This window comes from Pseudophryne corroboree, chromosome 11, assembly GCF_028390025.1.
Source record: "Pseudophryne corroboree isolate aPseCor3 chromosome 11, aPseCor3.hap2, whole genome shotgun sequence".
NCBI classification, from domain to species: Eukaryota; Metazoa; Chordata; class Amphibia; order Anura; family Myobatrachidae; genus Pseudophryne; species Pseudophryne corroboree.
In genome coordinates, this window is record NC_086454.1 from 167,070,063 (window position 1) to 167,095,591 (window position 25,529).

At 32.6% G+C, this 25,529-nt stretch overlaps 11 non-coding genes across 11 annotated transcripts; all 11 read right to left on the bottom strand.

The window, feature by feature from the left end:
- Positions 1–1,182: 1,182 nt before the first annotated feature.
- TRNAI-AAU (transfer RNA isoleucine (anticodon AAU)) lies at positions 1,183–1,256 on the bottom strand. The gene has a single exon. It is a non-coding gene; the product is annotated as a tRNA-Ile (tRNA).
- Positions 1,257–5,966: 4,710 nt separating this feature from the next.
- Positions 5,967–6,040, bottom strand: TRNAI-AAU (transfer RNA isoleucine (anticodon AAU)). Its single transcript has one exon. It is a non-coding gene; the product is annotated as a tRNA-Ile (tRNA).
- Positions 6,041–7,631: 1,591 nt separating this feature from the next.
- On the bottom strand, positions 7,632–7,705 carry TRNAI-AAU (transfer RNA isoleucine (anticodon AAU)). Its single transcript has one exon. It is a non-coding gene; the product is annotated as a tRNA-Ile (tRNA).
- A 1,588-nt stretch (positions 7,706–9,293) lies between these two features.
- TRNAI-AAU (transfer RNA isoleucine (anticodon AAU)) lies at positions 9,294–9,367 on the bottom strand. Its single transcript has one exon. It is a non-coding gene; the product is annotated as a tRNA-Ile (tRNA).
- Positions 9,368–10,948: 1,581 nt separating this feature from the next.
- Positions 10,949–11,022, bottom strand: TRNAI-AAU (transfer RNA isoleucine (anticodon AAU)). The gene has a single exon. It is a non-coding gene; the product is annotated as a tRNA-Ile (tRNA).
- Positions 11,023–12,613: 1,591 nt separating this feature from the next.
- TRNAI-AAU (transfer RNA isoleucine (anticodon AAU)) lies at positions 12,614–12,687 on the bottom strand. Its single transcript has one exon. It is a non-coding gene; the product is annotated as a tRNA-Ile (tRNA).
- A 1,590-nt stretch (positions 12,688–14,277) lies between these two features.
- Positions 14,278–14,351, bottom strand: TRNAI-AAU (transfer RNA isoleucine (anticodon AAU)). Its single transcript has one exon. It is a non-coding gene; the product is annotated as a tRNA-Ile (tRNA).
- Positions 14,352–15,939: 1,588 nt separating this feature from the next.
- On the bottom strand, positions 15,940–16,013 carry TRNAI-AAU (transfer RNA isoleucine (anticodon AAU)). Its single transcript has one exon. It is a non-coding gene; the product is annotated as a tRNA-Ile (tRNA).
- Positions 16,014–17,603: 1,590 nt separating this feature from the next.
- TRNAI-AAU (transfer RNA isoleucine (anticodon AAU)) lies at positions 17,604–17,677 on the bottom strand. Its single transcript has one exon. It is a non-coding gene; the product is annotated as a tRNA-Ile (tRNA).
- A 3,049-nt stretch (positions 17,678–20,726) lies between these two features.
- TRNAI-AAU (transfer RNA isoleucine (anticodon AAU)) lies at positions 20,727–20,800 on the bottom strand. Its single transcript has one exon. It is a non-coding gene; the product is annotated as a tRNA-Ile (tRNA).
- Positions 20,801–22,386: 1,586 nt separating this feature from the next.
- Positions 22,387–22,460, bottom strand: TRNAI-AAU (transfer RNA isoleucine (anticodon AAU)). The gene has a single exon. It is a non-coding gene; the product is annotated as a tRNA-Ile (tRNA).
- Positions 22,461–25,529: the final 3,069 nt, after the last annotated feature.

The window sequence follows — 25,529 nt, forward strand, 5'->3', positions numbered from 1 at the left end:
AAAATATATATTGGGGAAGTAGCTTAATGTGCCCATTGGAAATAAAGAATGCTAGCCCATTTTGGAATGCAAAGCTTAAGAAAATACAAACTTCAATCCATAGGAAAGCACTTTTTATTCAGTCTACACTCTGTAATCATACTATAGCTTAATTTACAAATTGTGATGTCATTATCAGACTTAACTCACAAGAGACTTTCATCCTTGGTCTATAAAAAAGGCAGTCCTCTGTTATAAAGCTTGAAACAATTGTAAGTGGCTGATATGCAAATATGGAAATACTGAAAAACTGTCAATTCAATGCTAGGATAACATAAGGGGTGATGCTCCAACTGAAATTGGTCCTAGGCATTAAGGTTTCTAGTATCTATCTTCTCCTTTAAAAAATAGGTTACTTTTTATATATTATCATTGGGTTTGGACAAATATTCTACATAATACCTATTGCATCCCTGAGCTTATTAGAAACTTGAAATAATATATATAAAGTATTGAATTTCTTTTCTTTGCATTTAAAAGATGAGCGCACTTCAGTAGATGCCATTGCTCAGGTGAGGGTTCCATGGTGTAATTGTTAGCACCCTGGACTTTGAATCTAGTAATCTGAATTCATATCTCGTGGGAGCTAACATTGTTTATTTTCCTATTGTTCAAAGCTCCATTTTCATTCAATGTATGAGTATTGCAAATCTTCATTTAAAATTCATACAAATTCCATCATGTTCAGTGGTGTCCTTTGTTTAAACTCATTTTTAAACTTATCAAATCAGAAGTATGTCAAATATTTGGAAATAAGAAAAGATGCAATAAGAATGCAGAGATCCATTACTTGTGCTCTGGTCTTTAGAAATTCTCCATTTTTTTTTACTTCAGTGTGCACTAATGAGAGGGGAGCACATATCTTCTTCTTCTAGTAACACCTAGTGCCCTCTATGTTTGAGCAGCAATATAATAACTAATTAATTTGCCCTTGCATATCTTAGTTATGCCATATTGCTTGATTTGAGACAAAAGTCACTGAGCCATGTAGAGAAAAATCTTCATCAGCCAAAGGATGACACTCCCACTGGCTTCTGATATGTATTTGAAGAGATTTTGTGATATATGTGTCTATGATGTTTTCAAGTATTCATGCACTCCACCGATGAGCTTATTCCATTCTTGTCCATCAAGAAAAGCAAATGGCTCATACGGGGATCGAACCCGTGACCTTGGCGTTATTAGCACCACGCTCTAACCAACTGAGCTAACCGGCCACAGATATCACTGCAAGCAAACACAAAACTGGCAAATGTACCTCAAAGCAAAGATCATATTTTGTTTTTATAGCATTTCATTTTTCAAAAAAAATCTTAAGCCATAGAGTCACTTGAAGCATGGGTATCATAAAAATGCTCCAGTTTCTTTCCACATTACAAAATAAAAATAAATATTAGATAGGATAATAACAAAGATTAAGGCATCTACTAATAGTATAAAAATAGACAATTTAGACAAGGAGTATATGCAAATCTAAGCAAAATCAATCTAAAAAATCTAATACACAATTTTTAATTGTAAATTTACAGATTGTTGAAAAAGATAATCCAGGATGTAATCCATTATGTATTAAATTTAGTATGTTTTACCAAGTTGTGTATAAATAACTTTTAACACAAAAAAATATATATTGGGGAAGTAGCTTAATGTGCCCATTGGAAATAAAGAATGCTAGCCCATTTTGGAATGCAAAGCTTAAGAAAATACAAACTTCAATCCATAGGGAAGCACTTTTTATTCAGTCTACACTCTGTAATCATACTATAGCTTAATTTACAAATTGTGATGTCATTATCAGACTTAACTCACAAGAGACTTTCATCCTTGGTCTATAAAAAAGGCAGTCCTCTGTTATAAAGCTTGAAACAATTGTAAGTGGCTGATATGCAAATATGGAAATACAGAAAAACTGTCAATTCAATGCTAGGATAACATAAGGGGTGATGCTCCAACTGAAATTGGTCCTAGGCATTTAGGTTTCTAGTATCTATCTTCTCCTTTAAAAAATAGGTTACTTTTTATATATTATCATTGGGTTTGGACAAATATTCTACATAATACCTATTGCATCCCTGAGCGTATTAGAAACTTGAAATAATATATATAAAGTATTGAATTTCTTTTCTTTGCATTTAAAAGATGAGCGCACTTCAGTAGATGCCATTGCTCAGGTGAGGGTTCCATGGTGTAATTGTTAGCACCCTGGACTTTGAATCTAGTAATCTGAGTTCATATCTCGTGGGAGCTAACATTGTTTATTTTCCTTTTGTTCAAAGCTCCATTTTCATTCAATGTATGAGTATTGCAAATCTTCATTTAAAATTCATATAAATTCCATCATCTTCAGTGGTGTCCTTTGTTTAAACTCATTTTTAAACTTATCAAATCAGAAGTATGTCAAATATTTGGAAATAAGAAAAGATGCAATAAGAATGCAGAGATCCATTACTTGTGCTCTGCTCTTTAGAAATTCTCCATTTTCTTTTACTTCAGTGTGCACTAATGAGAGGGGAGCACATATCTTCTTCTTCTTCTAGTAACACCTAGTGCCCTCTATGTTTGAGCAGCAATATAACTGTTTAATTTGCCCTTGCATATCTTACTTATGCCATATTGCTTGATTTGAGACAAAAGTCACTGAGCCATGTAGAGAAAAATCGCTCTAACCAACTGAGCTAACCGGCCACAGATATCACTGCAAGCAAACACAAAACTGGCAAATGTACCTCAAAGCACAGATCATATTTTGTTTTTATAGCATTTCATTTTTCAAAAAAAAAGCTTAAGCCATAGAGTCACTTGAAGCATGGGTATCATAAAAATGCTCCAGTTTCTTTCCACATTACAAAATAAAAAATAATATTAGATAGGATAATAACAAAGATTAAGGCATCTACTAATAGTATAAAAATAGACAATTTAGACAAGGAGTATATGCAAATCTAAGCAAAATCAATCTAAAAAATCTAATACACAATTTTTAATTGTAAATTTACAGATTGTTGAAAAAGATAATCCAGGATGTAATCCATTATGTATTAAATTTAGTATGTTTTACCAAGTTGTGTATGAATAACTTTTAACACAAAAAAATAAATATTGGGGAAGTAGCTTAATGTGCCTATTGGAAATAAAGAATGCTAGCCCATTTTGGAATGCAAAGCTTAAGAAAATACAAACTTCAATCCATAGGAAAGCACTTTTTATTCAGTCTACACTCTGTAATCATACTATAGCTTAATTTACAAATTGTGATGTCATTATCAGACTTAACTCACAAGAGACTTTCATCCTTGGTCTATAAAAAGGCAGTCCTCTGTTATAAAGCTTGAAACAATTGTAAGTGGCTGATATGCAAAAATGGAAATACAGAAAAACTGTCAATTCAATGCTAGGATAACATAAGGGGTGATGCTCCAACGGAAATTGGTCCTAGGCATTTAGGCTTCTAGTATCTATCTTCTCCTTTAAAAAATAGGTTACTTTTTATATATTATCATTGGTTTTGGACAAATATTCTACATAATACCTATTGCATCCCTGAGCTTATTAGAAACTTGAAATAATATATATAAAGTATTGAATTTCTTTTCTTTGCATTTAAAAGATGAGCGCACTTCAGTGGATGTCATTGCTCAGGTGAGGGTTCCATGGTGTAATTGTTAGCACCCTGGACTTTGAATCTAGTAATCTGAGTTCATATCTCATGGGAGCTAACATTGTTTATTTTCCTTTTGTTCAAAGCTCCATTTTCATTCAATGTATGAGTATTGCAAATCTTCATTTAAAATTCATATAAATTCCATCATCTTCAGTGGTGTTCTTTGTTTAAACTCATTTTTAAACTTATCAAATCAGAAGTATGTCAAATATTTGGAAATAAGAAAAGATGCAATAAGAATGCAGAGATCCATTACTTGTGCTCTGGTCTTTAGAAATTCTCCATTTTTTTTACTTCAGTGTGCACCAATGAGAGGGGAGCACATATCTTCTTCTTCTTCTAGTAACACCTAGTGCCCTTTATGTTTGAGCAGCAATATAATAACTGATTAATTTGCGCTTGCATATCTTAGTTATGCCATATTGCTTGATTTGAGACAAAAGTCACTGAGCCACGTAGAGAAAAATCTTCATCAGCCAAAGGATGACACTCCCACTGGCTTCTGATATGTATTTGAAGAGATTTTGTGATATATGTGTCTATGATGTTTTCAAGTATTCATGCACTCCACCGATGAGCTTATTCCATTCTTGTCCATCAAGAAAAGCAAATGGCCCATACTGGGATCGAACCCGTGACCTTGGCATTATTAGCACCATGTTCTAACCAACTGCGCTAACCGACCACAGATATTACTGCAAGCAAACACAAAACTGGCAAATATATCTCAAAGCACAGATCATATTTTGTTTTTATAGCATTTCATTTTTCAAAAAAAAGCTTAAGCCATAGAGTCACTTGAAGCATGGGTATCATAAAAATGCTCCAGTTTCTTTCCACATTACAAAATAAAAATAAATATTAGATAGGATAATTACAAAGATTAAGGCATCTAGTAATAGTATAAAAATAGACAATTTAGACTAGGAGTATATGCAAATCTAAGCAAAATCAATCTAAAAAAATCTAATACACAATTTTTAATTGTAAATTTACAGATTGTTGAAAAAGATAATCCCAGGATGTAATCCATTATGTATTAAATTTAGTATGTTTTACCAAGTTGTGTATGAATAACTTTTAACACAAAAAAATATATATTGGGGAAGAAGCTTAATGTGCCCATTGGAAATAAATAATGCTAGCCCATTTTGGAATGCAAAGCTTAAGAAAATACAAACTTCAATCCATAGGAAAGCACTTTTTATTCAGTCTACACTCTGTAATCATACTATAGCTTAATTTACAAATTGTGATGTCATTATCAGACTTAACTCACAAGAGACTTTCATCCTTGTTCTATAAAAAAGGCAATCCTCTGTTATAAAGCTTGAAACAATTGTAAGTGGCTGATATGCAAATATGGAAATACAGAAAAACTGTCAATTCAATGCTAGGATAACATAAAGGGTGATGCTCCAACTGAAATTGGTCCTAGGCATTTAGGTTTCTAGTATCTATCTTCTCATTTAAAAAATAGGTTACTTTTTATATATTATCATTGGGTTTGGACAAATATTCTACATAATACCTATTGCATCCCTGAGCTTATTAGAAACTTGAAATAATATATATAAAGTATTGAATTTCTTTTCTTTGCATTTAAAAGATGAGCGCACTTCAGTAGATGCCATTGCTCAGGTGAGGGTTCCATGGTGTAATTGTTAGCAACCTGGACTTTGAATCTAGTAATCTGAGTTCATATCTCGTGGGAGCTAACATTGTTTATTTTCCTTTTGTTCAAAGCTCCATTTTCATTCAATGTATGAGTATTGCAAATCTTCATTTAAAATTCATATAAATTCCATCATCTTCAGTGGTGTCCTTTGTTTAAACTCATTTTTAAACTTATCAAATCAGAAGTATGTCAAATATTTGGAAATAAGAAAAGATGCAATAAGAATCCATTACTTGTGCTCTGGTCTTTAGAAATTCTCCATTTTTTTTACTTCAGTGTGCACTAATGAGAGGGGAGCACATATCTTCTTCTTCTTCTAGTAACACCTAGTGCCCTCTATGTTTGAGCAGCAATATAATAACTGATTAATTTGCCCTTGCATATCTTAGTTATGCCATATTGCTTGATTTGAGACAAAAGTCACTGAGCAATGTAGAGAAAAATCTTCATCAGCCAAAGGATGACACTCCCACTGGCTTCTGATATGTATTTGAAGAGATTTTGTGATATATGTGTCTATGATGTTTTCAAGTATTCATGCACTCCACCGATGAGCTTATTCCATTCTTGTCCATCAAGAAAAGCAAATGGCCCATACGGGGATCGAACCCGTGACCTTGGCGTTATTAGCACCACGCTCTAACCAACTGAGCTAACCGGCCACAGATGTTACTGCAAGCAAACACAAAACTGGCAAATGTACCTCAAAGCACAGATCTGATTTTGTTTTTATAGCATTTCATTTTTCAAAAAAAAGCTTAAGCCATAGAGTCACTTGAAGCATGGGTATCATAAAAATGCTCCAGTTTCTTTCCACATTACAAAATAAAAATAAATATTAGATAGGATAATAACAAAGATTAAGGCATCTACTAATAGTATAAAAATAGACAATTTATTCAAGGAGTATATGCAAATCTAAGCAAAATCAATCTAAAAAATCTAATACACAATTTTTAATTGTAAATTTACAGATTGTTGAAAAAGATAATCCCAGGATGTAATCCATTATGTATTAAATTTAGTATGTTTTACCAAGTTGTGTTTGAATAACTTTTAACACAAAAAAATATATATTGGGGAAGTAACTTAATGTGCCCATTGGAAATAAAGAATGCTAGCCCATTTTGGAATGCAAAGCTTAAGAAAATACAAACTTCAATCCATAGGAAAGCACTTTTTATTCAGTCTACACTCTGTAATCATACTATAGCTTAATTTACAAATTGTGATGTCATTATCAGACTTAACTCACAAGAGACTTTCATCCTTGGTCTATAAAAAAGGCAGTCCTCTGTTATAAAGCTTGAAACAATTGTAAGTGGCTGATATGCAAATATGGAAATACTGAAAAACTGTCAATTCAATGCTAGGATAACATAAGGGGTGATGCTCCAACTGAAATTGGTCCTAGGCATTTAGGTTTCTAGTATCTATCTTCTCCTTTAAAAAATAGGTTACTTTTTATATATTATCATTGGGTTTGGACAAATATTCTACATAATACCTATTGCATCCCTGAGCTTATTAAAAACTTGAAATAATATATATAAAGTATTGAATTTCTTTTCTTTGCATTTAAAAGATGAGCGCACTTCAGTAGATGCCATTGCTCAGGTGAGGGTTCCATGGTGTAATTGTTAGCACCCTTGACTTTGAATCTAGTAATCTGAATTCATATCTCGTGGGAGCGAACATTGTTTATTTTCCTATTGTTCAAAGCTCCATTTTCATTCAATGTATGAGTATTGCAAATCTTCATTTAAAATTCATATAAATTCCATCATCTTCAGTGGTGTCCTTTGTTTAAACTCATTTTTAAACTTATCAAATCAGAAGTATGTCAAATATTTGGAAATAAGAAAAGATGCAATAAGAATGCAGAGATCCATTACTTGTGCTCTGGTCTTTAGAAATTCTCCATTTTTTTTTTTACTTCAGTGTGCACTAATGAGAGGGGAGCACATATCTTCTTCTTCTTCTAGTAACACCTAGTGCCCTCTATGTTTGAGCAGCAATATAATAACTAATTAATTTGCCCTTGCATATCTTAGTTATGCCATATTGCTTGATTTGAGACAAAAGTCACTGAGCCATGTAGAGAAAAATCTTCATCAGCCAAAGCATGACACTCCCACTGGCTTCTAATATGTATTTGAAAAGATTTTGTGATATATGTGTCTATGATGTTTTCAAGTATTCATGCACTCCACCGATGAGCTTATTCCATTCTTGTCCATCAAGAAAAGCAAATGGCCCATACGGGGATCGAACCCGTGACCTTGGCATTATTAGCACCACGCTCTAATCAACCGAGCTAACCAGCCACAGATATCACTGCAAGCAAACACAAAACTGGCAAATGTACCTCAAAGCACAGATCATATTTTGTTTTTATAGCATTTCATTTTTCAAAAAAAATCTTAAGCCATAGAGTCACTTGAAGCATGGGTATCATAAAAATGCTCCAGTTTCTTTCCACATTACAAAATAAAAATAAATATTAGATAGGATAATAACAAAGATTAAGGCATCTACTAATAGTATAAAAATAGACAATTTAGACAAGGAGTATATGCAAATCTAAGCAAAATAAATCTAAAAAATCTAATACACAATTTTTAATTGTAAATTTACAGATTGTTGAAAAAGATAATCCAGGATGTAATCCATTATGTATTAAATTTAGTATGTTTTACCAAGTTGTGTATGAATAACTTTTAACACAAAAAAATATATATTGGGGAAGTAGCTTAATGTGCCCATTGGAAATAAAGAATGCTAGCCCATTTTGGAATGCAAAGCTTAAGAAAATACAAACTTCAATCCATAGGAAAGCACTTTTTATTCAGTCTACACTCTGTAATCATACTATAGCTTAATTTACAAATTGTGATGTCATTATCAGACTTAACTCACAAGAGACTTTCATCCTTGGTCTATAAAAAAGGCAGTCCTCTGTTATAAAGCTTGAAACAATTGTAAGTGGCTGATATGCAAATATGGAAATACAGAAAAACTGTCAATTCAATGCTAGGATAACATAAGGGGTGATGCTCCAACTGAAATTGGTCCTAGGCATTTAGGTTTCTAGTATCTATCTTCTCCTTTAAAAAATAGGTTACTTTTTATATATTATCATTGGGTTTGGACAAATATTCTACATAATACCTATTGCATCCCTGAGCTTATTAGAAACTTGAAATAATATATATAAAGTATTGAATTTCTTTTCTTTGCATTTAAAAGATGAGCGCACTTCAGTAGATGCCATTGCTCAGGTGAGGGTTCCATGGTGTAATTGTTAGCACCCTTGACTTTGAATCTAGTAATCTGAATTCATATCTCGTGGGAGCTAACATTGTTTATTTTCCTATTGTTCAAAGCTCCATTTTCATTCAATGTATGAGTATTGCAAATCTTCATTTAAAATTCATATAAATTCCATCATCTTCAGTGGTGTCCTTTGTTTAAACTCATTTTTAAACTTATCAAATCAGAAGTATGTCAAATATTTGGAAATAAGAAAAGATGCAATAAGAATGCAGAGATCCATTACTTGTGCTCTGGTCTTTAGAAATTCTCCATTTTTTTTTACTTCAGTGTGCACTAATGAGAGGGGAGCACATATCTTCTTCTTCTTCTAGTAACACCTAGTGCCCTCTATGTTTGAGCAGCAATATAATAACTAATTAATTTGCCCTTGCATATCTTAGTTATGCCATATTGCTTGATTTGAGACAAAAGTCACTGAGCCATGTAGAGAAAAATCTTCATCAGCCAAAGGATGACACTCCCACTGGCTTCTTATATGTATTTGAAGAGATTTTGTGATATATGTGTCTATGATGTTTTCAAGTATTCATGCACTCCACCGATGAGCTTATTCCATTCTTGTCCATCAAGAAAAGCAAATGGCCCATACGGGGATCGAACCCGTGACCTTGGCGTTATTAGCACCACGCTCTAACCAACTGAGCTAACCGGCCACAGATATCACTGCAAGCAAACACAAAACTGGCAAATGTACCTCAAAGCACAGATCATATTTTGTTTTTATAGCATTTCATTTTTTAAAAAAAAGCTTAAGCAATAGAGTCACTTGAAGCATGGGTATCATAAAAATGCTCCAGTTTCTTTCCACATTACAAAATAAAAATAAATATTAGATAGGATAATAACAAAGATTAAGGCATCTACTAATAGTATAAAAATAGACAATTTAGACAAGGAGTATATGCAAATCTAAGCAAAATCAATCTAAAAAATCTAATACACAATTTTTAATTGTAAATTTACAGATTGTTGAAAAAGATAATCCAGGATGTAATCCATTATGTATTAAATTTAGTATGTTTTACCAAGTTGTGTATGAATAACTTTTAACACAAAAAAATATATATTGGGGAAGTAGCTTAATGTGCCCATTGGAAATAAAGAATGCTAGCCCATTTTGGAATGCAAAGCTTAAGAAAATACAAACTTCAATCCATAGGAAAGCACTTTTTATTCAGTCTACACTCTGTAATCATACTATAGCTTAATTTACAAATTGTGATGTCATTATCAGACTTAACTCACAAGAGACTTTCATCCTTGGTCTATAAAAAAGGCAGTCCTCTGTTATAAAGCTTGAAACAATTGTAAGTGGCTGATATGCAAATATGGAAATACAGAAAAACTGTCAATTCAATGCTAGGATAACATAAGGGGTGATGCTCCAACTGAAATTGGTCCTAGGCATTTAGGTTTCTAGTATCTATCTTCTCCTTTAAAAAATAGGTTACTTTTTATATATTATCATTGGGTTTGGACAAATATTCTACATAATACCTATTGCATCCCTGAGCTTATTAGAAACTTGAAATAATATATATATAAAGTATTGAATTTCTTTTCTTTGCATTTAAAAGATGAGCGCACTTCAGTAGATGCCATTGCTCAGGTGAGGGTTCCATGGTGTAATTGTTAGCAACCTGGACTTTGAATCTAGTAATCTGAGTTCATATCTCGTGGGAGCTAACATTGTTTATTATCCTTTTGTTCAAAGCTCCATTTTCATTCAATGTATGAGTATTGCAAATCTTCATTTAAAATTCATATAAATTCCATCATCTTCAGTGGTGTCCTTTGTTTAAACTCATTTTTAAACTTATCAAATCAGAAGTATGTCAAATATTTGGAAATAAGAAAAGATGCAATAAGAATCCATTACTTGTGCTCTGGTCTTTAGAAATTCTCCATTTTTTTTACTTCAGTGTGCACTAATGAGAGGGGAGCACATATCTTCTTCTTCTTCTAGTAACACCTAGTGCCCTCTATGTTTGAGCAGCAATATAATAACTGATTAATTTGCCCTTGCATATCTTAGTTATGCCATATTGCTTGATTTGAGACAAAAGTCACTGAGCAATGTAGAGAAAAATCTTCATCAGCCAAAGGATGACACTCCCACTGGCTTCTGATATGTATTTGAAGAGATTTTGTGATATATGTGTCTATGATGTTTTCAAGTATTCATGCACTCCACCGATGAGCTTATTCCATTCTTGTCCATCAAGAAAAGCAAATGGCCCATACGGGGATCGAACCCGTGACCTTGGCGTTATTAGCACCACGCTCTAACCAACTGAGCTAACCGGCCACAGATGTTACTGCAAGCAAACACAAAACTGGCAAATGTACCTCAAAGCACAGATCTGATTTTGTTTTTATAGCATTTCATTTTTCAAAAAAAAGCTTAAGCCATAGAGTCACTTGAAGCATGGGTATCATAAAAATGCTCCAGTTTCTTTCCACATTACAAAATAAAAATAAATATTAGATAGGATAATAACAAAGATTAAGGCATCTACTAATAGTATAAAAATAGACTATTTATTCAAGGAGTATATGCAAATCTAAGCAAAATCAATCTAAAAAATCTAATACACAATTTTTAATTGTAAATTTACAGATTGTTGAAAAAGATAATCCCAGGATGTAATCCATTATGTATTAAATTTAGTATGTTTTACCAAGTTGTGTTTGAATAACTTTTAACACAAAAAAATATATATTGGGGAAGTAACTTAATGTGCCCATTGGAAATAAAGAATGCTAGCCCATTTTGGAATGCAAAGCTTAAGAAAATACAAACTTCAATCCATAGGAAAGCACTTTTTATTCAGTCTACACTCTGTAATCATACTATAGCTTAATTTACAAATTGTGATGTCATTATCAGACTTAACTCACAAGAGACTTTCATCCTTGGTCTATAAAAAAGGCAGTCCTCTGTTATAAAGCTTGAAACAATTGTAAGTGGCTGATATGCAAATATGGAAATACTGAAAAACTGTCAATTCAATGCTAGGATAACATAAGGGGTGATGCTCCAACTGAAATTGGTCCTAGGCATTTAGGTTTCTAGTATCTATCTTCTCCTTTAAAAAATAGGTTACTTTTTATATATTATCATTGGGTTTGGACAAATATTCTACATAATACCTATTGCATCCCTGAGCTTATTAAAAACTTGAAATAATATATATAAAGTATTGAATTTCTTTTCTTTGCATTTAAAAGATGAGCGCACTTCAGTAGATGCCATTGCTCAGGTGAGGGTTCCATGGTGTAATTGTTAGCACCCTTGACTTTGAATCTAGTAATCTGAATTCATATCTCGTGGGAGCGAACATTGTTTATTTTCCTATTGTTCAAAGCTCCATTTTCATTCAATGTATGAGTATTGCAAATCTTCATTTAAAATTCATATAAATTCCATCATCTTCAGTGGTGTCCTTTGTTTAAACTCATTTTTAAACTTATCAAATCAGAAGTATGTCAAATATTTGGAAATAAGAAAAGATGCAATAAGAATGCCGAGATCCATTACTTGTGCTCTGGTCTTTAGAAATTCTCCATTTTTTTTTTTACTTCAGTGTGCACTAATGAGAGGGGAGCACATATCTTCTTCTTCTTCTAGTAACACCTAGTGCCCTCTATGTTTGAGCAGCAATATAATAACTAATTAATTTGCCCTTGCATATCTTAGCTATGCCATATTGCTTGATTTGAGACAAAAGTCACTGAGCCATGTAGAGAAAAATCTTCATCAGCCAAAGCATGACACTCCCACTGGCTTCTGATATGTATTTGAAAAGATTTTGTGATATATGTGTCTATGATGTTTTCAAGTATTCATGCACTCCACCGATGAGCTTATTCCATTCTTGTCCATCAAGAAAAGCAAATGGCCCATACGGGGATCGAACCCGTGACCTTGGCGTTATTAGCACCACGCTCTAATCAACCGAGCTAACCAGCCACAGATATCACTGCAAGCAAACACAAAACTGGCAAATGTACCTCAAAGCACAGATCATATTTTGTTTTTATACCATTTCATTTTTCAAAAAAAATCTTAAGCCATAGAGTCACTTGAAGCATGGGTATCATAAAAATGCTCCAGTTTCTTTCCACATTACAAAATAAAAATAAATATTAGATAGGATAATAACAAAGATTAAGGCATCTACTAATAGTATAAAAATAGACAATTTAGACAAGGAGTATATGCAAATCTAAGCAAAATCAATCTAAAAAATCTAATACACAATTTTTAATTGTAAATTTACAGATTGTTGAAAAAGATAATCCAGGATGTAATCCATTATGTATTAAATTTAGTATGTTTTACCAAGTTGTGTATGAATAACTTTTAACACAAAAAAATATATATTGGGGAAGTAGCTTAATGTGCCCATTGGAAATAAAGAATGCTAGCCCATTTTGGAATGCAAAGCTTAAGAAAATACAAACTTCAATCCATAGGAAAGCACTTTTTATTCAGTCTACACTCTGTAATCATACTATAGCTTAATTTACAAATTGTGATGTCATTATCAGACTTAACTCACAAGAGACTTTCATCCTTGGTCTATAAAAAAGGCAGTCCTCTGTTATAAAGCTTGAAACAATTGTAAGTGGCTGATATGCAAATATGGAAATACAGAAAAACTGTCAATTCAATGCTAGGATAACATAAGGGGTGATGCTCCAACTGAAATTGGTCCTAGGCATTTAGGTTTCTAGTATCTATCTTCTCCTTTAAAAAATAGGTTACTTTTTATATATTATCATTGGGTTTGGACAAATATTCTACATAATACCTATTGCATCCCTGAGCTTATTAGAAACTTGAAATAATATATATAAAGTATTGAATTTCTTTTCTTTGCATTTAAAAGATGAGCGCACTTCAGTAGATGCCATTGCTCAGGTGAGGGTTCCATGGTGTAATTGTTAGCACCCTTGACTTTGAATCTAGTAATCTGAATTCATATCTCGTGGGAGCTAACATTGTTTATTTTCCTATTGTTCAAAGCTCCATTTTCATTCAATGTATGAGTATTGCAAATCTTCATTTAAAATTCATAGAAATTCCATCATCTTCAGTGGTGTCCTTTGTTTAAACTCATTTTTAAACTTATCAAATCAGAAGTATGTCAAATATTTGGAAATAAGAAAAGATGCAATAAGAATGCAGAGATCCATTACTTGTGCTCTGGTCTTTAGAAATTCTCCATTTTTTTTTTACTTCAGTGTGCACTAATGAGAGGGGAGCACATATCTTCTTCTTCTTCTAGTAACACCTAGTGCCCTCTATGTTTGAGCAGCAATATAATAACTAATTAATTTGCCCTTGCATATCTTAGTTATGCCATATTGCTTGATTTGAGACAAAAGTCACTGAGCCATGTAGAGAAAAATCTTCATCAGCCAAAGGATGACACTCCCACTGGCTTCTTATATGTATTTGAAGAGATTTTGTGATATATGTGTCTATGATGTTTTGCAAGTATTCATGAACTCCACCGATGAGCTTATTCCATTCTTGTCCATCAAGAAAAGCAAATGGCCCATACGGGGATCGAACCCGTGTCCTTGGCGTTATTAGCACCACGCTCTAACCAACTGAGCTAACCGGCCACAGATATCACTGCAAGCAAACACAAAACTGGCAAATGTACCTCAAAGCACAGATCATATTTTGTTTTTATAGCATTTCATTTTTTTAAAAAAAGCTTAAGCAATAGAGTCACTTGAAGCATGGGTATCATAAAAATGCTCCAGTTTCTTTCCACATTACAAAATAAAAATAAATATTAGATAGGATAATAACAAAGATTAAGGCATCTACTAATAGTATAAAAATAGACAATTTAGACAAGGAGTATATGCAAATCTAAGCAAAATCAATCTAAAAAATCTAATACACAATTTTTAATTGTAAATTTACAGATTGTTGAAAAAGATAATCCAGGATGTAATCCATTATGTATTAAATTTAGTATGTTTTACCAAGTTGTGTATGAATAACTTTTAACACAAAAAAATATATATTGGGGAAGTAGCTTAATGTGCCCATTGGAAATAAAGAATGCTAGCCCATTTTGGAATGCAAAGCTTAAGAAAATACAAACTTCAATCCATAGGAAAGCACTTTTTATTCAGTCTACACTCTGTAATCATACTATAGCTTAATTTACAAATTGTGATGTCATTATCAGACTTAACTCACAAGAGACTTTCATCCTTGGTCTATAAAAAAGGCAGTCCTCTGTTATAAAGCTTGAAACAATTGTAAGTGGCTGATATGCAAATATGGAAATACAGAAAAACTGTCAATTCAATGCTAGGATAACATAAGGGGTGATGCTCCAACTGAAATTGGTCCTAGGCATTTAGGTTTCTAGTATCTATCTTCTCCTTTAAAAAATAGGTTACTTTTTATATATTATCATTGGGTTTGGACAAATATTCTACATAATACCTATTGCATCCCTGAGCTTATTAGAAACTTGAAATAATATATATAAAGTATTGAATTTCTTTTCTTTGCATTTAAAAGATGAGCGCACTTCAGTAGATGCCATTGCTCAGGTGAGGGTTCCATGGTGTAATTGTTAGCACCCTGGACTTTGAATCTAGTAATCTGAGTTCATATCTCGTGGGAGCTAACATTGTTTATTTTCCTTTTGTTCAAAGCTCCATTTTCATTCAATGTATGAGTATTGCAAATCTTCATTTAAAATTCATATAAATTCCATCTTCTTCAGTGGTGTCCTTTGTTTAAACTCATTTTTAAACTTAGCAAATCAGAAGTATGTCAAATATTTGGAAATAAGAAAAGATGCAATAAGAATGCAGAGATCCATTACTTGTGCTCTGGTCTTTGGAAATTCTCCATTTTTTTTTACTTCAGTGTGCACTAATGAGAGGGGAGCACATATCTTCTTCTTCTTCTAGTAACACCTAGTGCCCTCTATGTTTGAGCAGCAATATAATAACTGATTAATTTGCCCTTGCATGTCTTAGTTATGCCATATTGCTTGATTTGAGACAAAAGTCACTGAGCCATGTAGAGAAAAATCTTCATCAGCCAAAGGATGACACTCCCACTGGCTTCTGATATGTATTTGAAGAGATTTTGTGATATATGTGTCTATGATGTTTTCAAGTATTCATGCACTCCACCGATGAGCTTATTCCATTCTTGTCCATCAAGAAAAGCAAATGGCCCATACGGGGATCAAACCCGTGACCTTGGCGTTATTAGCACCACGCTCTAACCAGCTGAGCTAACCGGCAACAGATATCACTGCAAGCAAACACAAAACTGGCAAATGTACCTCAAAGCACAGATCATATTTTGTTTTTATAGCATTTCATTTTTCAAAAAAAAGCTTAAGCCATAGAGTCACTTGAAGCATGGGTATCATAAAAATGCTCCAGTTTCTTTCCACATTACAAAATAAAAATAAATATTAGATAGGATAATAACAAAGATTAAGGCATCTACTAATAGTATAAAAATAGACAATTTAGACAAGGAGTATATGCAAATCTAAGCAAAATCAATCTAAAAAATCTAATACACAATTTTTAATTGTAAATTTACAGATTGTTGAAAAAGATAATCCCAGGATGTAATCCATTATGTATTAAATTTAGTATGTTTTACCAAGTTGTGTATGAATAACTTTTAACACAAAAAAATATATATTGGGGAAGTAGCTTAATGTGCCCATTGGAAATAAAGAATGCTAGCCCATTTTGGAATGCAAAGCTTAAGAAAATACAAACTTCAATCCATAGGAAAGCACTTTTTATTCAGTCTACACTCTGTAATCATACTATATCTTAATTTACAAATTGTGATGTCATTATCAGACTTAACTCACAAGAGACTTTCATCCTTGGTCTATAAAAAAGGCAGTCCTCTGTTATAAAGCTTGAAACAATTGTAAGTGGCTGATATGCAAATATGGAAATACAGAAAAACTGTCAATTCAATGCTAGGATAACATAAGGGGTGATGCTCCAACTGAAATTGGTCCTAGGCATTTAGGTTTCTAGTATCTATCTTCTCCTTTAAAAAATAGGTTACTTTTTATATATTATCATTGGGTTTGGACAAATATTCTACATAATACCTATTGCATCCCTGAGCTTATTAGAAACTTGAAATAATATATATATAAAGTATTGAATTTCTTTTCTTTGCATTTAAAAGATGAGCGCACTTCAGTAGATGCCATTGCTCTGGTGAGGGTTCCATGGTGTAATTGTTAGCACCCTTGACTTTGAATCTAGTAATCTGAGTTCATATCTCGTGGGAGCTAACATTGTTTATTTTCCTTTTGTTCAAAGCTCCATTTTCATTCAATGTATGAGTATTGCAAATCTTCATTTAAAATTCATATAAAGTCCATCATTTTCAGTGGTGTCTTTTGTTTAAACTAATTTTTAAACTTATCAAATCAGAAGTATGTCAAATATTTGGAAATCAGAAAAGATGCAATAAGAATGCAGAGATCCATTACTTGTGCTCTGGTCTTTAGAAATTCTCAATTTTTTTTACTTCAGTGTGCACTAATGAGAGGGGAGCACATATCTTCTTCTTCTTCTAGTAACACCTAGTGCCCTCTATGTTTGAGCAGCAATATAATAACTAATTAATTTGCCCTTGCATATCTTAGTTATGCCATATTGCTTGATTTGAGACAAAAGTCACTGAGCCATGTAGAGAAAAATCTTCATCAGCCAAAGGATGACACTCCCACTGGCTTCTGATATGTATTTGAAGAGATTTTGTGGTATATGTGTCTATGATGTTTTCAAGTATTCATGCACTCCACCGATGAGCTTATTCCATTCTTGTCCATCAAGAAAAGCAAATGGCCCATACGGGGACCGAACCCGTGACCTTGGCGTTATTAGCACCACGCTCTAACCAACCGAGCTAACCAGCCACAGATATCACTGCAAGCAAACACAAAACTGGCAAATGTACCTCAAAGCACAGATCATATTTTGTTTTTATAGCATTTCATTTTTCAAAAAAAAGCTTAAGCCATAGAGTCACTTGAAGCATGGGTATCATAAAAATGCTCCAGTTTCTTTCCACATTACAAAATAAAAATAAATATTAGATAGGATAATAACAAAGATTAAGGCATCTAGTAATAGTATAAAAATAGACAATTTAGACAAGGAGTATATGCAAATCTAAGCAAAATCAATCTAAAAAATCTAATACACAATTTTTAATTGTAAATTTACAGATTGTTGAAAAAGATAATCCCAGGATGTAATCCATTATGTATTAAATTTAGTATGTTTTACCAAGTTGTGTATGAATAACTTTTAACACAAAAAAATATATATTGGGGAAGTAGCTTAATGTGCCCATTGGAAATAAAGAATGCTAGCCCATTTTGGAATGCAAAGCTTAAGAAAATACAAACTTCAATCCATAGGAAAGCACTTTTTATTCAGTCTACACTCTGTAATCATACTATAGCTTAATTTACAAATTGTGATGTCATTATCAGACTTAACTCACAAGAGACTTTCATCCTTGGTCTATAAAAAAGGCAGTCCTCTGTTATAAAGCTTGAAACAATTGTAAGTGGCTGATATGCAAATATGGAAATACAGAAAAACTGTCAATTCAATGCTAGGATAACATAAGGGGTGATGCTCCAACTGAAATTGGTCCTAGGCATTTAGGTTTCTAGTATCTATCTTCTCCTTTAAAAAATAGGTTACTTTTTATATATTATCATTGGGTTTGGACAAATATTCTACATAATACCTATTGCATCCCTGAGCTTATTAGAAACTTGAAATAATATATATAAAGTATTGAATTTCTTTTCTTTGCATTTAAAAGATGAGCGCACTTCAGTAGATGCCATTGCTCAGGTGAGGGTTCCATGGTGTAATTGTTAGCACCCTGGACTTTGAATCTAGTAATCTGAGTTCATATCTCGTGGGATCTAACATTGTTTATTTTCCTTTTGTTCATAGCTCCATTTTCATTCAATGTATGAGTATTGCAAATCTTCATTTAAAATTCATATAAATTCCATCATCTTCAGTGGTGTCCTTTGTTTAAACTCATTTTTAAACTTATCAAATCAGAAGTATGTCAAATATTTGGAAATAAGAAAATATGCAATAAGAATGCAGAGATCCATTACTTGTGCTCTGGTCTTTAGAAATTCTCCATTTTTTTTTACTTCAGTGTGCACTAATGAGAGGGGAGCACATATCTTCTTCTTCTTCTAGTAACACCTAGTGCCCTCTATGTTTGAGCAGCAATATAACTGTTTAATTTGCCCTTGCATATCTTACTTATGCCATATTGCTTGATTTGAGACAAAAGTCACTGAGCCATGTAGAGAAAAATCGCTCTAACCAACTGAGCTAACCGGCCACAGATATCACTGCAAGCAAACACAAAACTGGCAAATGTACCTCAAAGCACAGATCATATTTTGTTTTTATAGCATTTCATTTTTCAAAAACAAAGCTTAAGCCATAGAGTCACTTGAAGCATGGGTATCATAAAAATGCTCCAGTTTCTTTCCACATTACAAAATAAAAAATAATATTAGATAGGATAATAACAAAGATTAAGGCATCTACTAATAGTATAAAAATAGACAATTTAGACAAGGAGTATATGCAAATCTAAGCAAAATCAATCTAAAAAATCTAATACACAATTTTTAATTGTAAATTTACAGATTGTTGAAAAAGATAATCCAGGATGTAATCCATTATGTATTAAATTTAGTATGTTTTACCAAGTTGTGTATGAATAACTTTTAACACAAAAAAATAAATATTGGGGAAGTAGCTTAATGTGCCTATTGGAAATAAAGAATGCTAGCCCATTTTGGAATGCAAAGCTTAAGAAAATACAAACTTCAATCCATAGGAAAGCACTTTTTATTCAGTCTACACTCTGTAATCATACTATAGCTTAATTTACAAATTGTGATGTCATTATCAGACTTAACTCACAAGAAACTTTCATCCTTGGTCTATAAAAAAGGCAGTCCTCTGTTATAAAGCTTGAAACAATTGTAAGTGGCTGATATGCAAATATGGAAATACAGAAAAACTGTCAATTCAATGCTAGGATAACATAAGGGGTGATGCTCCAACTGAAATTGGTCCTAGGCATTTAGGTTTCTAGTATCTATCTTCTCCTTTAAAAAATAGGTTACTTTTTATATATTATCATTGGGTTTGGACAAATATTCTACATAATACCTATTGCATCCCTGAGCTTATTAGAAACTTGAAATAATATATATAAAGTATTGAATTTCTTTTTTTTGCATTTAAAAGATGAGCGCACTTCAGTAGATGCCATTGCTCAGGTGAGGGTTCCATGGTGTAATTGTTAGCACCCTGGACTTTGAATCTAGTAATCTGAGTTCATATCTCGTGGGAGCTAACATTGTTTATTTTCCTTTTGTTCAAAGCTCCATTTTCATTCAATGTATGAGTATTGCAAATCTTCATTTAAAATTCATATAAATTCCATCATCTTCAGTGGTGTCCTTTGTTTAAACTCATTTTTAAACTTATCAAATCAGAAGTATGTCAAATATTTGGAAATAAGAAAAGATGCAATAAGAATCCATTACTTGTGCTCTGGTCTTTAGAAATTCTCCATTTTTTTTACTTCAGTGTGCACTAATGAGAGGGGAGCACATATCTTCTTCTTCTTCTAGTAACACCTAGTGCCCTCTATGTTTGAGCAGCAATATAATAACTGATTAATTTGCCCTTGCATATCGTAGTTATGCCATATTGCTTGATTTGAGACAAAAGTCACTGAGCCATGTAGAGAAAAATCTTCATCAGCCAAAGGATGACACTCCCACTGGCTTCTGATATGTATTTGAAGAGATTTTGTGATATATGTGTCTATGATGTTTTCAAGTATTCATGCACTCCACCGATGAGCTTATTCCATTCTTGTCCATCAAGAAAAGTAAATGGCCCATACAGGGATCGAACCCGTGACCTTGGCGTTATTAGCACCACGCTCCAACCAACTGAGCTAATCGGCCACAGATGTTACTGCAAGCAAACACAAAACTGGCAAATGTACCTCAAAGCACAGATCATATTTTGTTTTTATAGCATTTCATTTTTCAAAAAAAAGCTTAAGCCATAGAGTCACTTGAAGCATGGGTATCATAAAAATGCTCCAGTTTCTTTCCACATTACAAAATAAAAATAAATATTAGATAGGATAATAACAAAGATTAAGGCATCTACTAATAGTATAAAAATAGACAATTTATTCAAGGAGTACATGCAAATCTAAGCAAAATCAATCTAAAAAATCTAATACACAATTTTTAATTGTAAATTTACAGATTGTTGAAAAAGATAATCCCAGGATGTAATCCATTATGTATTAAATTTAGTATGTTTTACCAAGTTGTGTTTGAATAACTTTTAACACAAAAAAATATATATTGGGGAAGTAACTTAATGTGCCCATTGGAAATAAAGAATGCTAGCCCATTTTGGAATACAAAGCTTAAGAAAATACAAACTTCAATCCATAGGAAAGCACTTTTTATTCAGTCTACACTCTGTAATCATACTATAGCTTAATTTACAAATTGTGATGTCATTATCAGACTTAACTCACAAGAGACTTTCATCCTTGGTCTATAAAAAAGGCAGTCCTCTGTTATAAAGCTTGAAACAATTGTAAGTGGCTGATATGCAAATATGGAAATACTGAAAAACTGTCAATTCAATGCTAGGATAACATAAGGGGTGATGCTCCAACTGAAATTGGTCCTAGGCATTAAGGTTTCTAGTATCTATCTTCTCCTTTAAAAAATAGGTTACTTTTTATATATTATCATTGGGTTTGGACAAATATTCTACATAATACCTATTGCATCCCTGAGCTTATTAGAAACTTGAAATAATATATATAAAGTATTGAATTTCTTTTCTTTGCATTTAAAAGATGAGCGCACTTCAGTAGATGCCATTGCTCAGGTGAGGGTTCCATGGTGTAATTGTTAGCACCCTGGACTTTGAATCTAGTAATCTGAATTCATATCTCGTGGGAGCTAACATTGTTTATTTTCCTATTGTTCAAAGCTCCATTTTCATTCAATGTATGAGTATTGCAAATCTTCATTTAAAATTCATACAAATTCCATCATGTTCAGTGGTGTCCTTTGTTTAAACTCATTTTTAAACTTATCAAATCAGAAGTATGTCAAATATTTGGAAATAAGAAAAGATGCAATAAGAATGCAGAGATCCATTACTTGTGCTCTGGTCTTTAGAAATTCTCCATTTTTTTTTACTTCAGTGTGCACTAATGAGAGGGGAGCACATATCTTCTTCTTCTAGTAACACCTAGTGCCCTCTATGTTTGAGCAGCAATATAATAACTAATTAATTTGCCCTTGCATATCTTAGTTATGCCATATTGCTTGATTTGAGACAAAAGTCACTGAGCCATGTAGAGAAAAATCTTCATCAGCCAAAGGATGACACTCCCACTGGCTTCTGATATGTATTTGAAGAGATTTTGTGATATATGTGTCTATGATGTTTTCAAGTATTCATGCACTCCACCGATGAGCTTATTCCATTCTTGTCCATCAAGAAAAGCAAATGGCCCATACGGGGATCGAACCCGTGACCTTGGCGTTATTAGCACCACGCTCTAACCAACTGAGCTAACCGGCCACAGATATCACTGCAAGCAAACACAAAACTGGCAAATGTACCTCAAAGCAAAGATCATATTTTGTTTTTATAGCATTTCATTTTTCAAAAAAAATCTTAAGCCATAGAGTCACTTGAAGCATGGGTATCATAAAAATGCTCCAGTTTCTTTCCACATTACAAAATAAAAATAAATATTAGATAGGATAATAACAAAGATTAAGGCATCTACTAATAGTATAAAAATAGACAATTTAGACAAGGAGTATATGCAAATCTAAGCAAAATCAATCTAAAAAATCTAATACACAATTTTTAATTGTAAATTTACAGATTGTTGAAAAAGATAATCCAGGATGTAATCCATTATGTATTAAATTTAGTATGTTTTACCAAGTTGTGTATAAATAACTTTTAACACAAAAAAATATATATTGGGGAAGTAGCTTAATGTGCCCATTGGAAATAAAGAATGCTAGCCCATTTTGGAATGCAAAGCTTAAGAAAATACAAACTTCAATCCATAGGGAAGCACTTTTTATTCAGTCTACACTCTGTAATCATACTATAGCTTAATTTACAAATTGTGATGTCATTATCAGACTTAACTCACAAGAGACTTTCATCCTTGGTCTATAAAAAAGGCAGTCCTCTGTTATAAAGCTTGAAACAATTGTAAGTGGCTGATATGCAAATATGGAAATACAGAAAAACTGTCAATTCAATGCTAGGATAACATAAGGGGTGATGCTCCAACTGAAATTGGTCCTAGGCATTTAGGTTTCTAGTATCTATCTTCTCCTTTAAAAAATAGGTTACTTTTTATATATTATCATTGGGTTTGGACAAATATTCTACATAATACCTATTGCATCCCTGAGCGTATTAGAAACTTGAAATAATATATATAAAGTATTGAATTTCTTTTCTTTGCATTTAAAAGATGAGCGCACTTCAGTAGATGCCATTGCTCAGGTGAGGGTTCCATGGTGTAATTGTTAGCACCCTGGACTTTGAATCTAGTAATCTGAGTTCATATCTCGTGGGAGCTAACATTGTTTATTTTCCTTTTGTTCAAAGCTCCATTTTCATTCAATGTATGAGTATTGCAAATCTTCATTTAAAATTCATATAAATTCCATCATCTTCAGTGGTGTCCTTTGTTTAAACTCATTTTTAAACTTATCAAATCAGAAGTATGTCAAATATTTGGAAATAAGAAAAGATGCAATAAGAATGCAGAGATCCATTACTTGTGCTCTGCTCTTTAGAAATTCTCCATTTTCTTTTACTTCAGTGTGCACTAATGAGAGGGGAGCACATATCTTCTTCTTCTTCTAGTAACACCTAGTGCCCTCTATGTTTGAGCAGCAATATAACTGTTTAATTTGCCCTTGCATATCTTACTTATGCCATATTGCTTGATTTGAGACAAAAGTCACTGAGCCATGTAGAGAAAAATCGCTCTAACCAACTGAGCTAACCGGCCACAGATATCACTGCAAGCAAACACAAAACTGGCAAATGTACCTCAAAGCACAGATCATATTTTGTTTTTATAGCATTTCATTTTTCAAAAAAAAAGCTTAAGCCATAGAGTCACTTGAAGCATGGGTATCATAAAAATGCTCCAGTTTCTTTCCACATTACAAAATAAAAAATAATATTAGATAGGATAATAACAAAGATTAAGGCATCTACTAATAGTATAAAAATAGACAATTTAGACAAGGAGTATATGCAAATCTAAGCAAAATCAATCTAAAAAATCTAATACACAATTTTTAATTGTAAATTTACAGATTGTTGAAAAAGATAATCCAGGATGTAATCCATTATGTATTAAATTTAGTATGTTTTACCAAGTTGTGTATGAATAACTTTTAACACAAAAAAATAAATATTGGGGAAGTAGCTTAATGTGCCTATTGGAAATAAAGAATGCTAGCCCATTTTGGAATGCAAAGCTTAAGAAAATACAAACTTCAATCCATAGGAAAGCACTTTTTATTCAGTCTACACTCTGTAATCATACTATAGCTTAATTTACAAATTGTGATGTCATTATCAGACTTAACTCACAAGAGACTTTCATCCTTGGTCTATAAAAAGGCAGTCCTCTGTTATAAAGCTTGAAACAATTGTAAGTGGCTGATATGCAAAAATGGAAATACAGAAAAACTGTCAATTCAATGCTAGGATAACATAAGGGGTGATGCTCCAACGGAAATTGGTCCTAGGCATTTAGGCTTCTAGTATCTATCTTCTCCTTTAAAAAATAGGTTACTTTTTATATATTATCATTGGTTTTGGACAAATATTCTACATAATACCTATTGCATCCCTGAGCTTATTAGAAACTTGAAATAATATATATAAAGTATTGAATTTCTTTTCTTTGCATTTAAAAGATGAGCGCACTTCAGTGGATGTCATTGCTCAGGTGAGGGTTCCATGGTGTAATTGTTAGCACCCTGGACTTTGAATCTAGTAATCTGAGTTCATATCTCATGGGAGCTAACATTGTTTATTTTCCTTTTGTTCAAAGCTCCATTTTCATTCAATGTATGAGTATTGCAAATCTTCATTTAAAATTCATATAAATTCCATCATCTTCAGTGGTGTTCTTTGTTTAAACTCATTTTTAAACTTATCAAATCAGAAGTATGTCAAATATTTGGAAATAAGAAAAGATGCAATAAGAATGCAGAGATCCATTACTTGTGCTCTGGTCTTTAGAAATTCTCCATTTTTTTTACTTCAGTGTGCACCAATGAGAGGGGAGCACATATCTTCTTCTTCTTCTAGTAACACCTAGTGCCCTTTATGTTTGAGCAGCAATATAATAACTGATTAATTTGCGCTTGCATATCTTAGTTATGCCATATTGCTTGATTTGAGACAAAAGTCACTGAGCCACGTAGAGAAAAATCTTCATCAGCCAAAGGATGACACTCCCACTGGCTTCTGATATGTATTTGAAGAGATTTTGTGATATATGTGTCTATGATGTTTTCAAGTATTCATGCACTCCACCGATGAGCTTATTCCATTCTTGTCCATCAAGAAAAGCAAATGGCCCATACTGGG